Raw genomic sequence first — 18,346 nt, 5'->3', positions numbered from 1 at the left:
TGAACCTGTTTGGGTACCTTTGATCTTTATGGATCTGAATATCCATAACTCTCCTAAGAGTTGGAAAGTTTTCAGCAATTACTTTGCTAAATGGCTTTTTAAAAAAAATTTTTGAGACAGGGTCTTGCTCTGTAGCTCAGGATGGAGTGCAGTGGCATGATCTCGGCTCACTGCAACCTCTCCCATCCAGGTTCAAGCAATCCTCCTGCTTCAGCCTCCTAAGTGGCTGGGATTACAGGCATGCATTACCATGCCTGGCTAATTTTTGTATTTTTAGTAGAGACAGGGTTACATCATGTTGGCCGGGCTAGTCTTGAACTCCTGACCTCAAGTGATCTGCATGCTTTGGCTCCAAAAGTGCTGAGATTACAAGCCTGAGCCACTGTGCCTGGCCTACTTTGTTAAATAAGCTTTCTGTGACGTTCTCCAACCATCTTCATCTGAATTCCCATAATGCAAAACTTATTTACTTAGTGATGTCCCGTAAGTCATATAGGTTTTGTTCACTCTTTTATATTCTTTTGTTATTTTCCCCCTGTGAATGGGTTATTTTAAAAAACCTTTCTTCAAATGCAGAGATTATTTCTTCTGCTTGATCTAATCTGCTGTTGATTCTCAATTGCATTTTTAAAAAATGTTATTCATTGAATTCTTCAACCCCAAGATTTCTATTTGGTTCTTATTTTATGATATATCTCTTTGTTCAATTTATCTTTCAGATCATGGATTTTTTCCTGATTTCATTGAATTATCTATCTGTATTCTCTTGTATATCACTGAGTTTCCTTAATATCATTATTATGAATTCATTTTCAGGTAATTCATAAATTTTTATTTTAGGAGGGTCAGTTACTAAAGATTTATTGTGGGCTATTTTTGTGGTATAATGTACTCTAGCTTTTTCATGTTTCTTGTGTTTTTGTTTTGGTGTCTGTACATCTGGTGGAACTGTTATCCCTTTCAATTTTATAGTGCAGGTTTTGTAGGGAAATATTTTCATCTATAGATGGGTCATAGGGACTAAGTTGGGCAAGTTCTGTTGGCTCTGATTCTGAATGGGTGCAGTAGTATAGTCTCTGTTCAGCTTGGGCCCAGAAGACACGGATCCTGTGCTTCTGGTTGCAGTACTGACATGACTCCAAGGAAGAAGATTTCTTTCAAAGACTCAGGCCTCCAGGAGCAGTCACAGCTACAATTTGTGTCCCAAAGGCAACAGGGTACAATGGAAGCTCAGGCACCCCGGAGACACGAACTACATGGTGGTGACTCTTGACTTTGGAATGGTGGGACATAGCAGTGGCCCAGGCTTTGTGATGTTGGGGCACTGGCATCAAGGATTCAATAATGATGGGCAAAGTTGTGACTTGGGCCTCAGGGGGTGGAAGGATTGTAAAGATGGCTCCATTCCTTAGGGAGGTGGGGTGCATCAGCAGGTCAGACTCCAGAGGACTGTTCAAGATCCAGGGAAGTTGAACACTGCTGCTGTTTGGCCCAAAGGATAGGGTGATACAGATCAGTGAAAACTCTATTTCCCTAGAGGGCAGTGCACCATGTCAGCTCAGGTGCATAGAGGTTTGTCTGCTCTGCTGGATCAGATTCTGGGTCCCTTCAGGGCAGAGTGTCATGTGGGCTTGGGTGCAGGGTTGTGGCCATTCCCCTGGGCTGAGGCTCTTATTCCTGATGGACAGGTCACCGTTTTGTTTCAGGCACTAAGGGACACAGCTGCTCTGCCAAGTTGGGTGCAGCTTCTCTGTTTGGCCAGTGTACCCGGTACCCAGGGATCAGGATGCCATGTGGGCTCTGATGCTATGATTGTAGCTGTTCACCTAGGCCAAACCTTTAGTTCTCTAGGGGCAGTACACTTGGTTGGTTTAGGCACTGAGGGGACATGGCTGTTTCTCTGGGCCTAGGCTCTGAGTAGCTGGGGGAAGATAAGAGATATGGATTTTTTCCCAGGCAACTTTTCCCCAGAAGGTAGAGAGCTGCAGAAGCTCAGCTGAGGAATATTATGTCCATTCAGGGATGAAAGGATGCAGTGGCTACTGGCTCCTGAAACCTGATACACTCCAGCAGTGGCTCTGGTTTCACAATGACACAGTGCAGTAACAGCTTAGGCCATGAGGGCACGGTACAAATGTGGTCTTCTTCTCTGGAGTACAGCCATGTGAACTCGAGGCAGCTCTTTAAGCTGGGCTCAGAGCCTGAGAGAACTGCAGTATTTCCCAGTAGTGAAGACTTCAGGGGTCCATGGTAGTGACGGGGGCCACTGGGGGCTTCCTGGTTACCTTTTCCCTTCAGGAAGAAGTCCCTTCTGTTTCTGAGCTGATCTTCACTTGGGGGATGAGGAGGTGGAGGCAACGTGTTTTCTTTTCTCCTCTTCGTGGCCATCCTAAGTTTCTGTGTTCCACAGGGTTTTTACCATTCTCTTGCCATACTCTAGCCCTCTTCTTTAGTCACCCTTGTCAAAATGTGGTTATTTATTCATAGCTTTGGTTCCTTTTTGTCAGAGGAATGAGTGTTAGGCACCTTTAGACTGCCATCTTGCTCTGCTGCAGCCTCCTAAGCTATAATATTTTGAATACGACTGAAACTGGGGGATAAAATTGAATGCCAAAGTTGGATTGAATTTTCAACATAAGGAATCATCTCTTGAATTATGTATTATATAATGAAGTGCACTCTTGGTGTAATTAAAGTTTCTTAATTTGCAGATATATGTCACTTTTCACGTCATTGAACACTCAAGGGCCTCTAAATGAACTAAAACTAGAAGGTTGTGATTTTTCCTTACAACTGTATTTCTACTTAGCTTTTATGGGAAAGCTAATCTGACAAGGTATTTGCAGGACTGCTGTAAATATTAAAATCTGCCTATTGTTGATAAAGGAATTTCAGAAATTATACTAAGCATATCATGGGAATGGAAAAAGAATAGTACTAAATCATCACTCAATAAAAATTGCCTGCTAATTCAGTTTATAAAACTCACAACCTTTGTATTGTATCATTTTTAATCATGAAAAAGTGAATTAGATAACTAAAGTTTTAATTATTCATCAATCACATAAAACATTGACATATTAATTTCACTATCAAAACGTAAAATTTAACATCACAATTTAATGTTTGTTTTTAGTTATATAGTCTATAAATCAGTTTTGTTTATTCTTTTAATTACAGATTGATTTTTCTTATATCAGCATGATCTATTTTAAAACCACTGTGAATAATAAGGTGGTTTCATGATAAAAATGAGGTGAAGCATGGAGATAAGAAAAAGTAATTTCTCCCAAACAGATAATTAGACTTTGAAGCACAGTAATCCTAAAACAGTGACCACTGTGGGGTCTGATAAAGATTTGGATCACTAAAGTTTCGATAGATTCTTATTTAACTCTACACTTTGCCATAATATTGGAAGACCTTCTTGACAAAATTTCTCAATTGTCAAAAAAATAGCCTCATTCATCATTATCACCTTCTACTGAGTTCTTTTTGTGTAGAAAGTTACAGAGACGATTATAAGAGTACACCTTTACCTAACAAAAGCTTTTTTGAGTTTTCTTCAAAGCATGCATTGAATTTATTTATTTTTATTTGAATTTATTTTTATATTTACACAAGATTCAATGAACACCTGCTATATGCTAGACATTGAGAGGTGCTAAGGGCATCAAGGTACATATGACTCAGTCATTGCCCTCAGTGAGCTTACCATCTAGTGAGGGAGTCAGACAAAACTTCAAAGCAGCAGAGAAGACACTAGGGGAGGAGAGACCAGCTCTCCATGAAGTAATGGAAGAGCTCAAAAAGAGCTTCAAGAAGTAGCTTTAAGATACCTTCAACTGAGTCCTTAAGGACAAGTAGAAATTAACTAAATTTAATTTAGGCAGTCTGGGCAAAGAAGAATCAAGGAGGGAAGAGCATGTTTCATATATGGAAGGGCCTATTAAAATAGGACATTGTGCTTTATTAACTAGAAAGGGCTTGAAAGATCATCAAGTTTATGTTCTCCAATTCGTAGATGATGAAATTGAGGGTGAGAAAGAGGCAAAATGATTTGCTAAATTTCCTTCCTTTCCTTTCCCCTGGATAACTCCTAGTCATTCTTCTGGCCTCAAATGACATCTCATTTTGCTACTGGAAACATTCTGGGCTACCTTTAGGCTAAGTAGCTGTCCCTGCTCTGAGCTCTATGACACCTGCATCCTTTCTTCTTTCATAGCACACGTATTCTTCAGTGTAAGTGATTCTTGGTATGTTTGTCTTCCTGTTACTCTGAAACTTCTGTGAGGGCAGAAATTTAGCACACCGTGTTACTCTATACTTAATTTGTGAATCAGTCAATTAATGAAAATCACACTGTTATCAAAACTTACTTGAATGATTGGAATAATATGCATCATTTCCATATGATTCTATGTAAGATAACTTTTCTTAACTGAGTGCTAAAATTAACAACAGTCAAAATTATAATGGTTAATACAGGATCTGTTTTTATAGTAGATTATGCCAGTGGCTTTCTATCTCTGATGTCTAGAATTCTATTGCAAACTGAAATTCAATCACTGTGAATCATTCCTTTTACAATAACCCATGTGGATGGCAAAAAGAAAGAACACAAAGAAAATAAACATACGATTTTTGGAGTTATGTAAACTGGAAAACTTATCTAGGGCTGTTTGGGGACTCTTTCCTATATGCATAAAGGCTTTCTGAAAGATAATTTTTAGATAACTAATAAAATGTTTTATGAAAATAAAAGTAATTGGTGGTTTTCTTTTAATCTTTTGTAGTAGAATGCAATGCGAGAAATAGGCTTTTAAATAAAATCTAAGGCCTATTCTTGATAAAGGTACTGGAAAAATTTTATTTTAGCAAAATACACAAGTTTACCTTCTCTTCTTGTCCCTAGAAGATGAATATTCCTTGATACTCTATCCTTAATCTTTCCAGGTGAAATCTGTCTATTTCTGTAGGAATGATTAACAAATAGTGTCTTTTGCTCCAGTCTCTGAATTTTTTCATTTTTTCATGATACCCCAGAGGCAGCAAGCTTAAAACTGAATTAAAACATTTAACATTTTTTTGTTAAACAAATATTTGTCCTTTTTAAAACAGTTTCTCGTGTTTACACTTCTTCTTTTGTAAATGGAATAATCATTCTCACAGTTAAACTAATTCCAGAACACTCTGCTCTCCTTTCCTTACCTCACCTTATTATCAGGATTTGTTGCTGCTTCTATGGAAATAGAAGAAGCCTCCTAAAGGTTCTTCTATTTCAGAGTATTATCGAATATTAAATAATGTTATTGAATAATATTAAATATTATTCAAACCTTTCACTGGGTTTCTTTCCAACCTGTACACAAATCCCAAATCATTTCTTCAAAAGTGAAGTTCTGATGATATCACTCTTCCTTTTGCTCTGAAACCTTCATTTGCTTCTCTTTACATGGTGGACATAATAAAATCTCCTAAATAGCATCTTCAAGGACTTTCATGAACTAACCATAATTGACTTGCAGCAGCATCTACCACTTCCAGCTCTTATGAAGCTTAAACACCAGCCAAACTAGTTTATCCACCATTGCCAAATATACTGTGACTCTGCTACCAAGCACTTGCTAATTTAGCTCTTTCTACATCTATCAGAGTCCTACTCTGTTCATATTGTTTCCTCTGTGATGTTTTGTTTTTTCATTGCCCTCAACCCTTGATAATTGCTATTAAACATCAGATGCCTGCAATGCCAAGAAGGCATTCTACAGAATTTTTAAAAATCTGCACAATAATACCAGCGCATAGATGCTATTTTGTAAATTTCACAATTTATTTCATCAATTGGGAAATATTTGCTGGGCACATAATATGGGCAGTCACAATGCTTGTTATTGAGAATAGAAAATCTTTGCAATCATGGTATTTGCCCTGAATTAAAACTTAAGAAAGATTGAATAACTTGGCCACATTGAGTAAGTGGCAGAACTGAAACTGCCAAGGTTTGTCTGGATCCAAATTTTGTGCCCATTTCATTATGAATGGAGAAGTTTTGTGCTGTACCTGGAAGAGCTTTTCTAATTACTCAGCATTTCCCTGTCTGCATGACCTACTCTCCATGATTCCAATACATTTTTAAAATTGTGAGTGTCACTGGGATCTGTAGGGGTGTGGGGAGGGAGAGCATCAGGAAGAATAGCTAATGAATGCTGGGCTTAGTACCTAGGTGATGGGTTAATATGTGCAGCAAACCAGCATGGCACACATTTACCTATGTGACAAACCTGGACATCCTGCATGTGTACTCCAGAATTTAAAATAGAGGTTGAAGAAAAAAATTAAATAAAATTGTGTGTGCACTGGGCAGGGAGGGGCAGAGAGTGGTTGGGGTAGAGATTGAGAAATAATTGGAGTGAATCGGGAGTGATGATGAAAAATCCAACTATATTTAAAGAGGTTTCTTCTGAGCCAATATGAGTGGCTGTAGCCCAGGTTATACAATCGCAAGAAGTCCTGAGAAAATGTGCCCAAGGCTGGCAAGTTACAGATTGGTTTTATACATTTCAGGGAGACAGGAATTGCAGATAAAATCATTAATCAATACATGGAAGGTATACATTGGTTTGGCCCCAAAAGGCAGGACAATTCAAAGGGGGTGGGGGTTACCAGTCATAGATAGGTTTTAAGGATCTTTAGTTGACAGTTGGTTGAGACAGTTAAGCTATTGTCTAGAGGCTTGAAGTCAGCAGAAAGGGATTCCTGAGTTACAAAGGGGTTGTGGAGTCCAAGGTTTTTGTTTTTTGTTTTTTGTTTTTTTTTATGTAGATGAATTCTCATAGGTGACAGCCCTCAGAGAGAATAGATAATAAATGTCTCTTTTCGGACTTTAAATGTGTCAGACTCTCAGTTATTCTCTCCTAGATCTGGGAACAACCTATAAGGGGAGAATTCTGGCTACTTTAATGGAGATTCCCTAGGGATGCAAATTTTTTCCACAAAAGACAATCTTCAGGGATGTTTCAATCTGTTGGCCCTGTGGCAGCCATTTCAAAATAGGTAGAAAAAAATATATTTTGGGGTAACATTATATAGAATCAATAAAGAGCCATCTGATGGAATTTTGTAGTTTGTAGCGCATGACTCCCCAGGCCTTCTAGACAGAAGTTTGGGCAAGAGAAAAAAAAAAGTCAGAATTTAGTCCTCAGGAGAATTAAAAAAACCTTCCCAGATGTTTTTAACATCATATCCCCCTAGTTGACACCCACTATATTAAATATATATATATATATATATATATATATAGAGCAAAGCTCCTGCATTATTCTCTATGTAATTGGTTTACATATTCAGTGCATATTACCCTGATTATAGTTTTTCCTGCTTCTCTAAAGAGGAAGGAAAGTCACACTGATTGACTGAATACTGATATTTTGCTAGGCACTGTATGAACATTATCTCCCCATTCTCATAACAAGCCCATCAGAAAGACATTTTTATCCCGATTTTACATATAAAGAACCAGAGACCCAGCTGGCAGCAGGCAGAGATGGAATTTGAACCCAATCTGTGTGTTTCCAGAGTCCTCTCCTTTCTACCATGTGTCCTCCTTGTCTGTATGAAAATGGAGACTCCTTAAAGGCAGAGACCATATTTTCCCTTTTACCCCCCAAAGCACTTAACACAATGCCTTACACAGAATATGCTCTCGACATATATTTGTCTAAGGAATGAAGAACCAGAGCAGACCAGGAAACATTTTTTTGTTCAGAGAAATCAAATAAGCATCAATGTACAAAGTCCTTGAAGAATAAATAAGCCATCTGAAATTATAATGTCAGACACACATTATTACATTTCACAGTTTTTCACAATTTGCACGTTCCTATTGATCCATGAAATAATTTAATTACATAGATTATTGCATTGTGATAGTTTGGTATTGCCATTTTCTCCAGCATGTTGTTGGACGGAGATAAATTCTTTCTCAGAAAGGAAACATATTACAGAAGAGTCTAAATAAAGATGAAAGAATTGCATTCAGCTCCTCCATCCCCAGGATAGTACTGGCTAGTTCCCTCCAGCATCTTTTAATGATTTTGTCCAGAGCAGTTTTAAATATTCCAAGTGGAGCTCCAATCAGTTCTCAGAGAATGCAATGGAGAAACTGAGATATTTAATGGAAAACTGTTCTAGTTAAATTCTTTCTGTCTTTCATATACTCTAACAGTTGTTCTCATTAGAATGCTGAAGGAAATCAGAATCTCAAAAATGCCTTTCTAATGCTTTCACATTTACCTTTTTATACATATAAATTATGAAATAAAATTAATTTTTTCTGTTTATTCTAATTCTTTGTCATTATTGAACCTTGGTCTCTTTAGACAAATACAGTTGCTATATATTCTGTTTTGTGTAGTTTCTAATATTTTAAAGAACATTTTCATATTTAATTTTAATCTTCTTTTGAGACACATAGGGCTGCCTGTTGGGCTTTCTGGTTTCAATTCACGGAAATATGATCAGGTTGCTTCAACTAATGGGGGTTGTAAGGACCAATAGGGAAATAATGACAAGGAAACCATCTTAACCTTGCAGGCAGAAGTCACAGAGAACTTAGATATCAAAATTTACATAGTTGATTTAATGTACTTTTGACAGTACATTTAAAGCAGTTTTTTTTTTTTCTTCTCGATAGTTGTGATGAGAGGAGGATAGACATCTATGAATGCTTGTCCCAGAGTCTCTCTGCCTCTGGCTTTAGTCTTTTCTCCTCTGAACCTCATGGTTCCCTCTGACTCATGATTCCTATAATTTTATGGCTTTTTTTTCTTCAGCCTGTCTTATTGCCTGTGTGTTTCTCTGTATTTAAGTGTCAGCCCAGCCTATTTGTATTGATTTCACGTCAGGCATGAATCCATGACACAGATGTTATGGGATCCTTGGGGTGTCACTTTTCTGGGCAGAAACCTCTGTGGCTGGTGGCTTCTTTGCCGAAGTTTTGCTCGGACTTGCTGGGCTTGTTCTGCCTACTCAGCGTGGCAGACTGTGCTTGGTTCATGCTACAAGCCTGGATCCCACACCTGCCAAGGGTGAGTCAGCCGTGGAGCAGCGAGAGGTGTGTGAGTGAGCATGGGGTCTATCCACTGCACACAGTCAGACATGCCTGCTCCTGCAGCAGGGCAGGCAGCTTCAGGTGCTGGCACAGGCTCTGGCTCTCTGTGAAGCTGTGGCCAGACCAGGCACACCACAAACAGCTTCCATGGTTGGCAGCGGGGAATGTGGTGGCACCTGGAAGCTTGGAGATGCCAGGAACCACAGAGCCCCAAAGAGAGAGCAACAGCCCTGGCTCAGGGAGCTCCCAGGTCTGGGATCCCTGACAGGTGGCAGATCTTCCCTCCTCTTTGCCTACAACATGATGAGCAAGGGGCATGTTTCAGTCCTTTTTGTCTTAAGGCTCTTTTAGCCTCGCCATTTGGTGGGTCCCAAGTTCTTGTCCTGTGACCAGGAAGAATGAAATACTCAGACAAGTAAAGGGTGAGCAAGACAAAGAGGAGCTTTACTGAGCAATAGAACAGCTCAGAGGAGACCTGCAGGGGATAGCTCCTTTCTCTAGTCAGGGTGTCCCGTCAAGAGTTCAGCTCCTAGCAGAGAGAGTACCTCCTCTCTGCAGCTGGTCGTCTGGTCATCTGTCCCGGTCTGGCTGAGCCCAGGTCTTTTACGGGCCTCAGAGGGGAGGAAGTACGTGACAGTTGGTTCATGGGTGACCATCAGTGGGCCTGGAAAAGGCACCACAAGTTCCCACTCCAGTCCACAGGACTGGCAGCCCAGCCCCGCTCTGTGGCTTGAAGGTGGGGCTTCACCAGTGACCTGCCTCCTTCTGCCCAGGAAACTGCCTCCTGCCACTGTCCATGGCACCCAGGCTCCTCGCACCAAAGGGCACCTGCAGGTCAGCATCTAGCTGCCCTCAGTTTCCCATTGGCTTCCCTGCAATGCTCGCCAGTGCCCAAAGTCCAGAGGGGGCCGAGGCAGCATGGGGGTGGCATATCAGCACGGTCCCAAGAATGCGCACACTGAGCCAGGTGGTGACAGTGCTTGGGCTCAGCCCCAACCCCATTCTGAGGTCAGAGCAGGTGCAGGAGCAGGGAGAGGCCAGCAGCAGGCACAGACACCCCCAAGCCTGTGAGGGCAGCAAGACCCTTCCCAAGTCACCATGAGTGCAGAGTGCTGCAGAGACACCTGAGTCCTTTGCCTCGGATGGCAGGGCTCCCACCCAGTCCATGGAGCATGTAGGCAGCCCCAGCCACACCTGTTCATAGCTGGGGTTGGGGGCTCTGGGTCCTCGCTGGGCCCCTCTGCCCAACCCTCTGGGCATGCTGCTCCCCTATCCATGGGTAGCTTGGCCCAACCCCATTGCAGTGGCCCCCAGGGCAGTGGGCTCCAGCGGGGGCTCCCACTTGTCCCTGCCTCCTGCCAGCTCCATGGAGCATGGCACCACCCTGGGCTCAGCTCCACCTCCTCCCCGTGCCCTCCCTGAAGCAGCAGTGGGCAAGAGTGGTGACACGGGACAAGGTTCTGGAGCAGCAGAGGCTCCAGACCTGGAAGTGGGTCTTGCCTGGCCACATGAGGGTAGGGGTGGTGCAGTCGGCTGCCTCAGGGATGTAGGCGCAGGGGACCCACCACTGCCGTTGCTGCTCCTGCAGCCGCTCCTGCCGCCACTGCTCGCACCTCCTGCTGCAGCCTGCACGGTGGCAGTGGCCATTCCAGATGGCCTGCCGCTGTCATCACAGAGACCCAAGGGTAAAGAGATGTTTTTTTTCCCACTTCTTGTGCCATATGAGGCTATCAAATACTCAAAGTATTGCACACCTCCTGGCAAGTAGAGTTTCATATTATTTCAATGTGACAGGTATGGACATGAGATCTCAGGAAAGTTGCCTGATTTGTTCACATCCACTCAGTTGCTGGAGGTTGATTTAGATTTAGTGCACAGTTTTCCTTAAACTTATATATTCAATGATCATACAAGGACCTCACTTAGCAAAGCTATACTACTGAAACAGTCATTGCAAAATTGTAGCTGAAACAGTGAAAGATATCTGAACTAACCAACTCCATCTTGCTTCTAGCCTCCAAGCTGTCCCTGTTCATTCCTGGGTGTAGGCTGAACTAGCTTTGAGAGGAACTTAGTTTATAGTTTATGGTTTAGTCCTTTCTCAAAACAAAGCTCCTTCTTACCTGGGGACTAGACTGCCTTTGTAAATCTAACATTAGCCACAAGAATAGAAATTATGGTTTAGGAGTCATGCAGCTTGAGGCTACAAGATTCTGATTCTCCCTAAACTGCTTCTAGGATCAGTGCTTGAGACATTTTGCAGATCCTGCACTTGATGAATCAGCTGACAACACCAAGATATATAAGCTGGCTCATCTGATCTTGTGGCCACCACCCAGGAACTGACTCAGTGCAAGAAGGCAGCTTCAACTCCCTAAGATTTCATCTCTGACCTGACCTATCAGCACTCTTGGCTCACTGGCTTCCCCCAACCCACCAAGTAGTCCTTAAAAACTCTGATTCCCCAAATGCTCAGGGAGACTGATTTGAGTAATAATATAACTCTAGTCTCCTGCACAGCTGGCTCTGTGTGAATTACTCTTTTTCTATTGCAATTCTCCTGTCTTGATAAATTGACTCTGTCTAGGCAGCGGGCAAGGTGAACCCAATGGGCAGTTACACAACCATGCATATTTAGCTTGGTTTAACTTAATATCCTTAGTGTCCCTAATAAGTTATTCATCTTTCTGATCTTCAGTTTCTTTATAAAATCAGAGCCTTATAGGGTTGTTTGGAGATTAAATGATATGATGCATATAAAGCCATCAGCATAGTGCCAAGGGGCTAATGATTTATAGCTATTGTGATTCGTCTCTAGTATCTGAAGTATTTGAACATTTGTATCTTATAATGTCCTTTTTGGGCAAAATTATCCACCAAAATAATTGAGAAGATAAAAATTATTCTTTTTATCTTCTTGGTTATTTTTCCTTTAAAAATGCTCTTCCATTTCTAAAACTTCTTTCAGATTATTAACAGTGATGATAAGGAGGTTGAAATTGAGGATAATGATGACAACTAAGATCTACTGAACAATAGTCTGCCAAGCACTTTACTTATATTATGTCACTGAATTTTTTTAAACGTCACCTTAGAGTGTTTGTTATTTTATCCTTATTTACAGATGAGAAAACTGAGGCTCTGAGAGATGATATCATAAAGCCTTGTAAGACCCAGGTCTGTCTCACTTTAGTTCCAGAGGTTTTAACCAAGACACTTGCTGAGATATTTATTATTTTTCTTTATCTTTTTTTATTATACTTTAAGTTCTAGGGTACATGTGTACAATGTGCAGGTTTTTGTTACATATGTATACATGTGCCATGTTGGTGTGCTGCACTCGTTAACTCGTCATTTATATTAGGTGTATCTCCTAATGCTATCCCTCCCCCCTCTCCCAACCCCGTGACAGGCCCCAGTGTGTGATGTTCCCCACCCTGTGTCCAAGTGTTCTCATTGTTCAATTCCCACCTATGAGTGAGAACATACCATTTTTGATAATAGAATCTGTTCCTCAGTAGTCATGGGGCCCATAATCACCTAATCACTGTTTTTAATCACTTAGCTACAGTGATTGTTCTAAGATGTGTCTACCTAACCAATTAATTGTCCTCTTGTGTTTTTTGCTTTGTTTTAGTTTGTGTATGTATTTATTTTTACACAGATCTAGAAGGCAAATTCCTTATCTCTCTGGCTGCTAAGCTTTGAGGATACTGAACTCCAAATTTCTAAATGTCCATGTCTCTAGTTTCATGTATAAGTCAGTCTGACAATCAATTGACAGCAGAGGAAGTAAAGCAGGGTAAGATAAGATGAAACCACCTTTGCAAAAATCGTAACAGTGAGAAAATTATGACAGTAAAAGAGATCTGATCTAAACCTCCAAACTATGCTTGGTCATTCTTGGATGTGGGCCAAGCTAACTTTGGGAGAAATTTATAGTTTAAGTGATAATATCCTTTCCCAAAACTAAATTGCCTTTGTAAAACTAAAGAAAGGCCAGGAGGTTAGGGTGGATTCCACTAAAATGTAGGTGTAGTTAAGTGATTAGCATCCATTATTCTGGAGGTCATGAGATGTGCAACTTCCCCAATTATTCCTGCAAATAACATTGAAGCAAGAAATTTTCCCTGATCCCTTTGTGGGTGGGAACTGGAGTGCATGGGTGCTGGCAGGGACAAACTCCACTCACTTGAACCTGCTTTGCTCAACCCCTTGAGGGAGGGAGTACACAGGTGAGGGGGTGCAGGAGCTGGGGCAAGCACTTTTGGGTGCCAGCAGGAATGAACTCTGTACCGGCCCCACAGCAGCATCTAGGGGAGTGCCCATGATCCCTGAAGCCCCAGAAGGAGTGTTACAGTAAGCGCTCTTTTAGCTTTGCCATCCATGGATGGCTTAAGTGTTGACAGCTCAGTGAAAGGTCAGTGTGACAGCTTTTTGCACTCACACCCAAGTTCTCGTCCAGTGTCCAGGAGGGATGAGGTCGCATGAACAAATTTGAAGGATGGTGAATGTGGGGGATTTTATTTCCAACGAAAGTGGCTCTCAGTGGGAAGGGGAGCTGAAAAGGGGATGGAGCAGGAAAGTAATCTTCCCCTGGAGTCCAGCCACAGCTGATCTCTTCTGCGAAGCTCTGCCATCAAGCCGTCTCTCTGAAGTTAAGTTGCTTCTTTCCAGTGTTCAACTGTAGTCCCTGACATCCAAATGTTTCTCCTCTTCTCTGTTGGCAGAATCTGGGGTTTTTATGGGCACAGGATTGGGGTGGGGTAGGACATGGGTGGTTTTGGAAAAGACAATGTTTGAGCAAGAAAACAGGAATGTATGTTCTCACTTTGGGCTGTGGTTCCAGGCTTGAGGTTGGGGCTCCTGGTAAGGACTCACCCTCTTCTGCCCAGAATTTTCCTGCCTTGTGTCTCTATCAACATCACTATTGTAGAACCTACAATAGGCCTTTTGAGATATCTTTTCAGGCTTTTGCCTTTCTGACTACATAATGGCCCCACCCAGACCAGCAACTCCTCTGTGGTCCCCATCCAGAAGCTGACTCAGTGTATGAGGGCTGCTTTTGATACCCCTATGATTGTCTCCCCAACCAGTCAGCATTCACCCTTTCCTAGTCCCCAGCTCACCAAACTATCCTTGAAAAATCCTAGTCCCTGAATTGTGGGGGAGGATGATTTGAGTAATAACAAAACTCCAGTCTCTCATTTAGCCAGCTCTACTACTGGCTATTTTTCTCTACTGCAATTCTGTCTTGATAAATTGGCCTTGCCTAGCAGCAGGCAAAATAAGCCCATTGGGTGGTTACAAGTACAGTCTTGATGGTTTTGTATACTTGGATCTTGTTGTTCCTAAGATAGCAGTACCCCTACTTTTAAAGGTTTTGTGTAGAATTAGATTTATTAAGATACAGCATTCACAGTTCTTTCAAAGCTAGTTCAAGTTCTGTAATTTGCCAGCAAAGCATTTTGACTAATAAAACACTATTACCTCCTAGAATGAAAAGAAGCAGAGTGTAAGATTACACAATTTATAAAATAAAAAAATTACAATAAAAAACAAAAAAATAAAATTAGAGACATAGAAAATATTTCATAGGGAATTTAAAAAATTACAGCATAGAAAATGATTAATAATGGTGTTAAATTAAGTGTAGCCTAAAGCGACCTCATTACATATTTATTTTCAGTTTAGACTAAAGGTTTCTCCATTCATAGTGAACTGTAACTTAAGAGAATGTTCAAATAGACTGTCACCTATTGTTATAAGAGGTAGCCAAGTCTGACAGTCACAGGTGGACAACTGTTCAAATTATGTTTAAATAAGGCCAACACCAAACGGTAACCAATCCAATTGTTTCTGACCCCACTTTCTTTTCTGTATGTCACTTTCATTTTTGTTTGTTCACAAATGTTTTCTGACTCTGTGGCAACCCTGAAGTCACGCTCAACCTACTCTGATACTGGGAGCTGCCTGATTCATGAATCCTTCTTTGCTCAATTTAGCTCTGTTAAATTTAATTTATCTAAAATTATTTTTTTAATAATGGTGATTTCAGAAATTGAAAATTTGTGACTTTGTAAATAAATATGCTTAATTTCCTAACAAGGATAGGTTCATTTCATGGTGATTATGATTGGTAATAAACTAAAAATCTTGTTCATTCATTTACATTCATTTACTTATTCATTTACCAGCTACTATTTATATGCCATAGTACTTTGGCTTTCCTGTTAACTAGAATATAAAAATGAATAAGACATAGTTCCTGCCCTCTTGGAACTCACAAGCCAGTTATAGAAACAGATAATTATGGTATTATCCCCTAGTCCTACAGAAAAGATACTACGGGAGCAACAAGGACTAAATGATTCTAATGAAAAAGCACTATGTCAAGAGAAGACTTTGTAAGCATGACATGAAAAATAAAAATCATAAATACAAAGGGTTAATAAATTTTACTCTATAAAAATAACAAATAAAAAATCAAAAGCAAACAAAATTCCATAAAAATGTTTACCTCAAAAAAGGCAGTGTACGTAATATAAAATAAACTCTCACACATGATTAAAAAAACTCACAATAAAATGGGCCAAAGGTGTACATAAGGCTGTTCAAAGACCCATGTAACTGTATTGGCTGTACAAATGCCAATAAACACAAAAGAAGACATAATGCCATATCCGGGAAAAATACAAATTAAGACAAGAATAAATAATTTTCAAATATTAGATTGGCAAAGATTAAAAAGATTATTAATATTGATTCTCTGTTGGTGAAGATATGAATGTAAAACAAAGTTTCACATACTTTGAGGCATTGATTCAAGCTTTTTGGAAGCCAATTTGGAAAAAGACATCAAAAGTAGAACTCTAACTCAGCAAATGTTTTGTATTTAACTCAGCCTATATTTAAATTAAAAGATGACAATTACGATGCTATATAAATGTATTATAATGTAATTAGAATATTGGGGCCAACTTAATTATATTCTGAGAACTAATTAATGCTATGTAAAAAGGAATATACACACACTTAAGTGTACCCGGAAATGTTTGTGTAGACGTAGACCACACACCAAAATATTCTCCACAGCAACCTGGGAAGCGGTAGAATAGAAAATCTCAATTTTTTACTTAGACACAGCTGTCTATTTCTGTCCATTTAAACAAATGAGTTTGATTTATATACTGAAAATACTAAAAAAATTTACATAAAATTATGAAAAAGAGGATGCACAATGTGACTTTACTATGAAGATGGTGTCACTTTAGCTTTTTACTCAGCAAAAAATAGCCATTAAATGAAAAGTGGAGGGTATTCTGTAAAGTGAAGAAAATTCACAGAGAGATGAGAGAGTGGATGATAGGGCACAAAAATGGCCCAGGAAACACAGGAGAAGTAGCAAAAACCAAACACCTTAGATCTCAATGCTCTGAAATTTTGCATAATGCTATTGGAGGTTTATGCTTTCACCACTTGCAAAACTCTAGTTGTTTTGCTACATATATATTTTTTCTAGGATCTTTACCCTTGAGAGGTAAAGGTATGCTTTATTATCTATATCAATAATAATAATAGCAATAACAAGATTTGTTATCACATAGAAATTCTAGTTCAGTTTTCTGCACTATGAAACAGAAGCTTTTGGATGACAGAAAGAACCAGCTAATCGGGTTATCTAATCATTCCCTTCTTTCTTCTTTTATACCACAGTCCCTATCTATTTCTAAATGACTTAAACAATGGAGATCCTCTTTCTCTTGTGGGGCCAAACTACCAGATGATAGATTTAATTTCCTGAAAGTGTTCATGATATCCATCTGAAACACCAGTCTCTAATTATAACACTGACTCCTTTATACCTTTGTTTATGATGTTTGTAGCTCTCTGACAGTGTATTTTTGGCATTATTTAGATATTTTTGAATGCACATTTCATTTTTCTTCTGCTTATGTCATAATTTATTGATTTAACTTACGAAATTTTTCTTGCTGGTAAATTGAGACTGTAACATTATGTAACCTACAATAAATTTTTCTAGAAAAATTAAATGCTAAATAAATTAATGTTATGCATAACACCATCCAATTAAAAAAAAGTGATTATAAATCCAGATTTCCTACACCTAGCATTTTCCCTAGTAATACCTTACTTTTAAAATGGGGTAGTCATTGAAAGGAAAGGGTTCTCCACATTATGACACATGCTTCAAAATTCACAGCCGTTTCTCATACCTTAAAAAGCATTTTGTGGGCTGTGTGAGGGAAAAGTGGGGGATGGGACACAGTCTCAATAGGTTCTGCATTAGCTCATTAAATACTAAAATACCATTTCTGTTTTACATAATTTAACATGGCAAACTATAAAAAAGGTGAAACTGGCAACCCCTAGGCATGCGTTTTAAAACATCCTCATTTAGATGCTAATTTTGATTCTAAGTGTATGACTGGCTTAAAAAAAAGCCATTAACAACGGCCAGATTACTTAAAAGGGATTATTAGGCAAATATGTGAGGGTGTTCTGATACCAAGTGGCCTCTTTTATGACCAAATACAACCACCTCAAGTAAAAAGGGATGAAGGTATTTGTTTTAAAAGGAAACTGAAATCACACAATAGGTTTTAAAAAAGAAAAAAGTGGATAATAATCACCCTAAACATAAAACGTGCAGCTAATAAGTAAGGTTACCTTTTCCCTAGTGCTAGAGGAATATGAGTTACTGTAACATCTATAGCATTGGAAAATATGAGGCACGGTTGGTCAGACACAGCCTTGTGTAATGGTAAAGTGAGCTAGAAAACAAAAATCTGTTTAATAATTTCTTACACTGCCTTTTGTGTTAATGAAGTCCCCACCATGACAGAAAAAGTGATACAAGAAAAATAACAGACAAGAAAGAAAAGTATGTTATCTTCAGTTGAGATTGAACTGATGACTGGCAAAAATGATGCTATAATAATATTAAAATGAGACCTGTCAGACAAAAGGGATATATGTAAATGTACGGTACTGTATAAACAAATGAGTGGTAGAGGATGGGCAGATGATTGTGTGAGTACATCACAGCCAAGCAATGCTGAACTGGCCTTGAATATGGTTCCCTGCCAAACACATGCATGTTTCTCAGTACGAGGAGGACAAAGGAATTCTGACCAGTGAAAACATGCAAACCTATAGAAACAGTCATATTTTCCCTTTGAAATTATTAGATAATTCATCTTTCCCTTCTCA

General features: G+C 39.5%; 1 long non-coding RNA gene across 1 annotated transcript in view; it reads left to right on the top strand.

Moving 5' to 3' along the window:
* LOC129042581 (uncharacterized) overlaps positions 1-18,346 on the top strand; it is a 525,503-nt gene that overhangs the window by 189,306 nt on the left and 317,851 nt on the right. Inside the window, exon 2 of the long non-coding RNA XR_008504153.1 lies at positions 12,237-12,289. This is a non-coding gene — a long non-coding RNA (uncharacterized LOC129042581). The remainder of the gene's footprint in view (positions 1-12,236; positions 12,290-18,346) is intronic.

The sequence above is a fragment of the Pongo pygmaeus genome, chromosome 7 (assembly GCF_028885625.2).
Source record: "Pongo pygmaeus isolate AG05252 chromosome 7, NHGRI_mPonPyg2-v2.0_pri, whole genome shotgun sequence".
Lineage (NCBI taxonomy): Eukaryota > Metazoa > Chordata > Mammalia > Primates > Hominidae > Pongo > Pongo pygmaeus.
The sequence above is the reverse complement of the archived record's forward strand: the minus strand, read 5'-3'. Positions and strand labels throughout refer to the sequence as shown.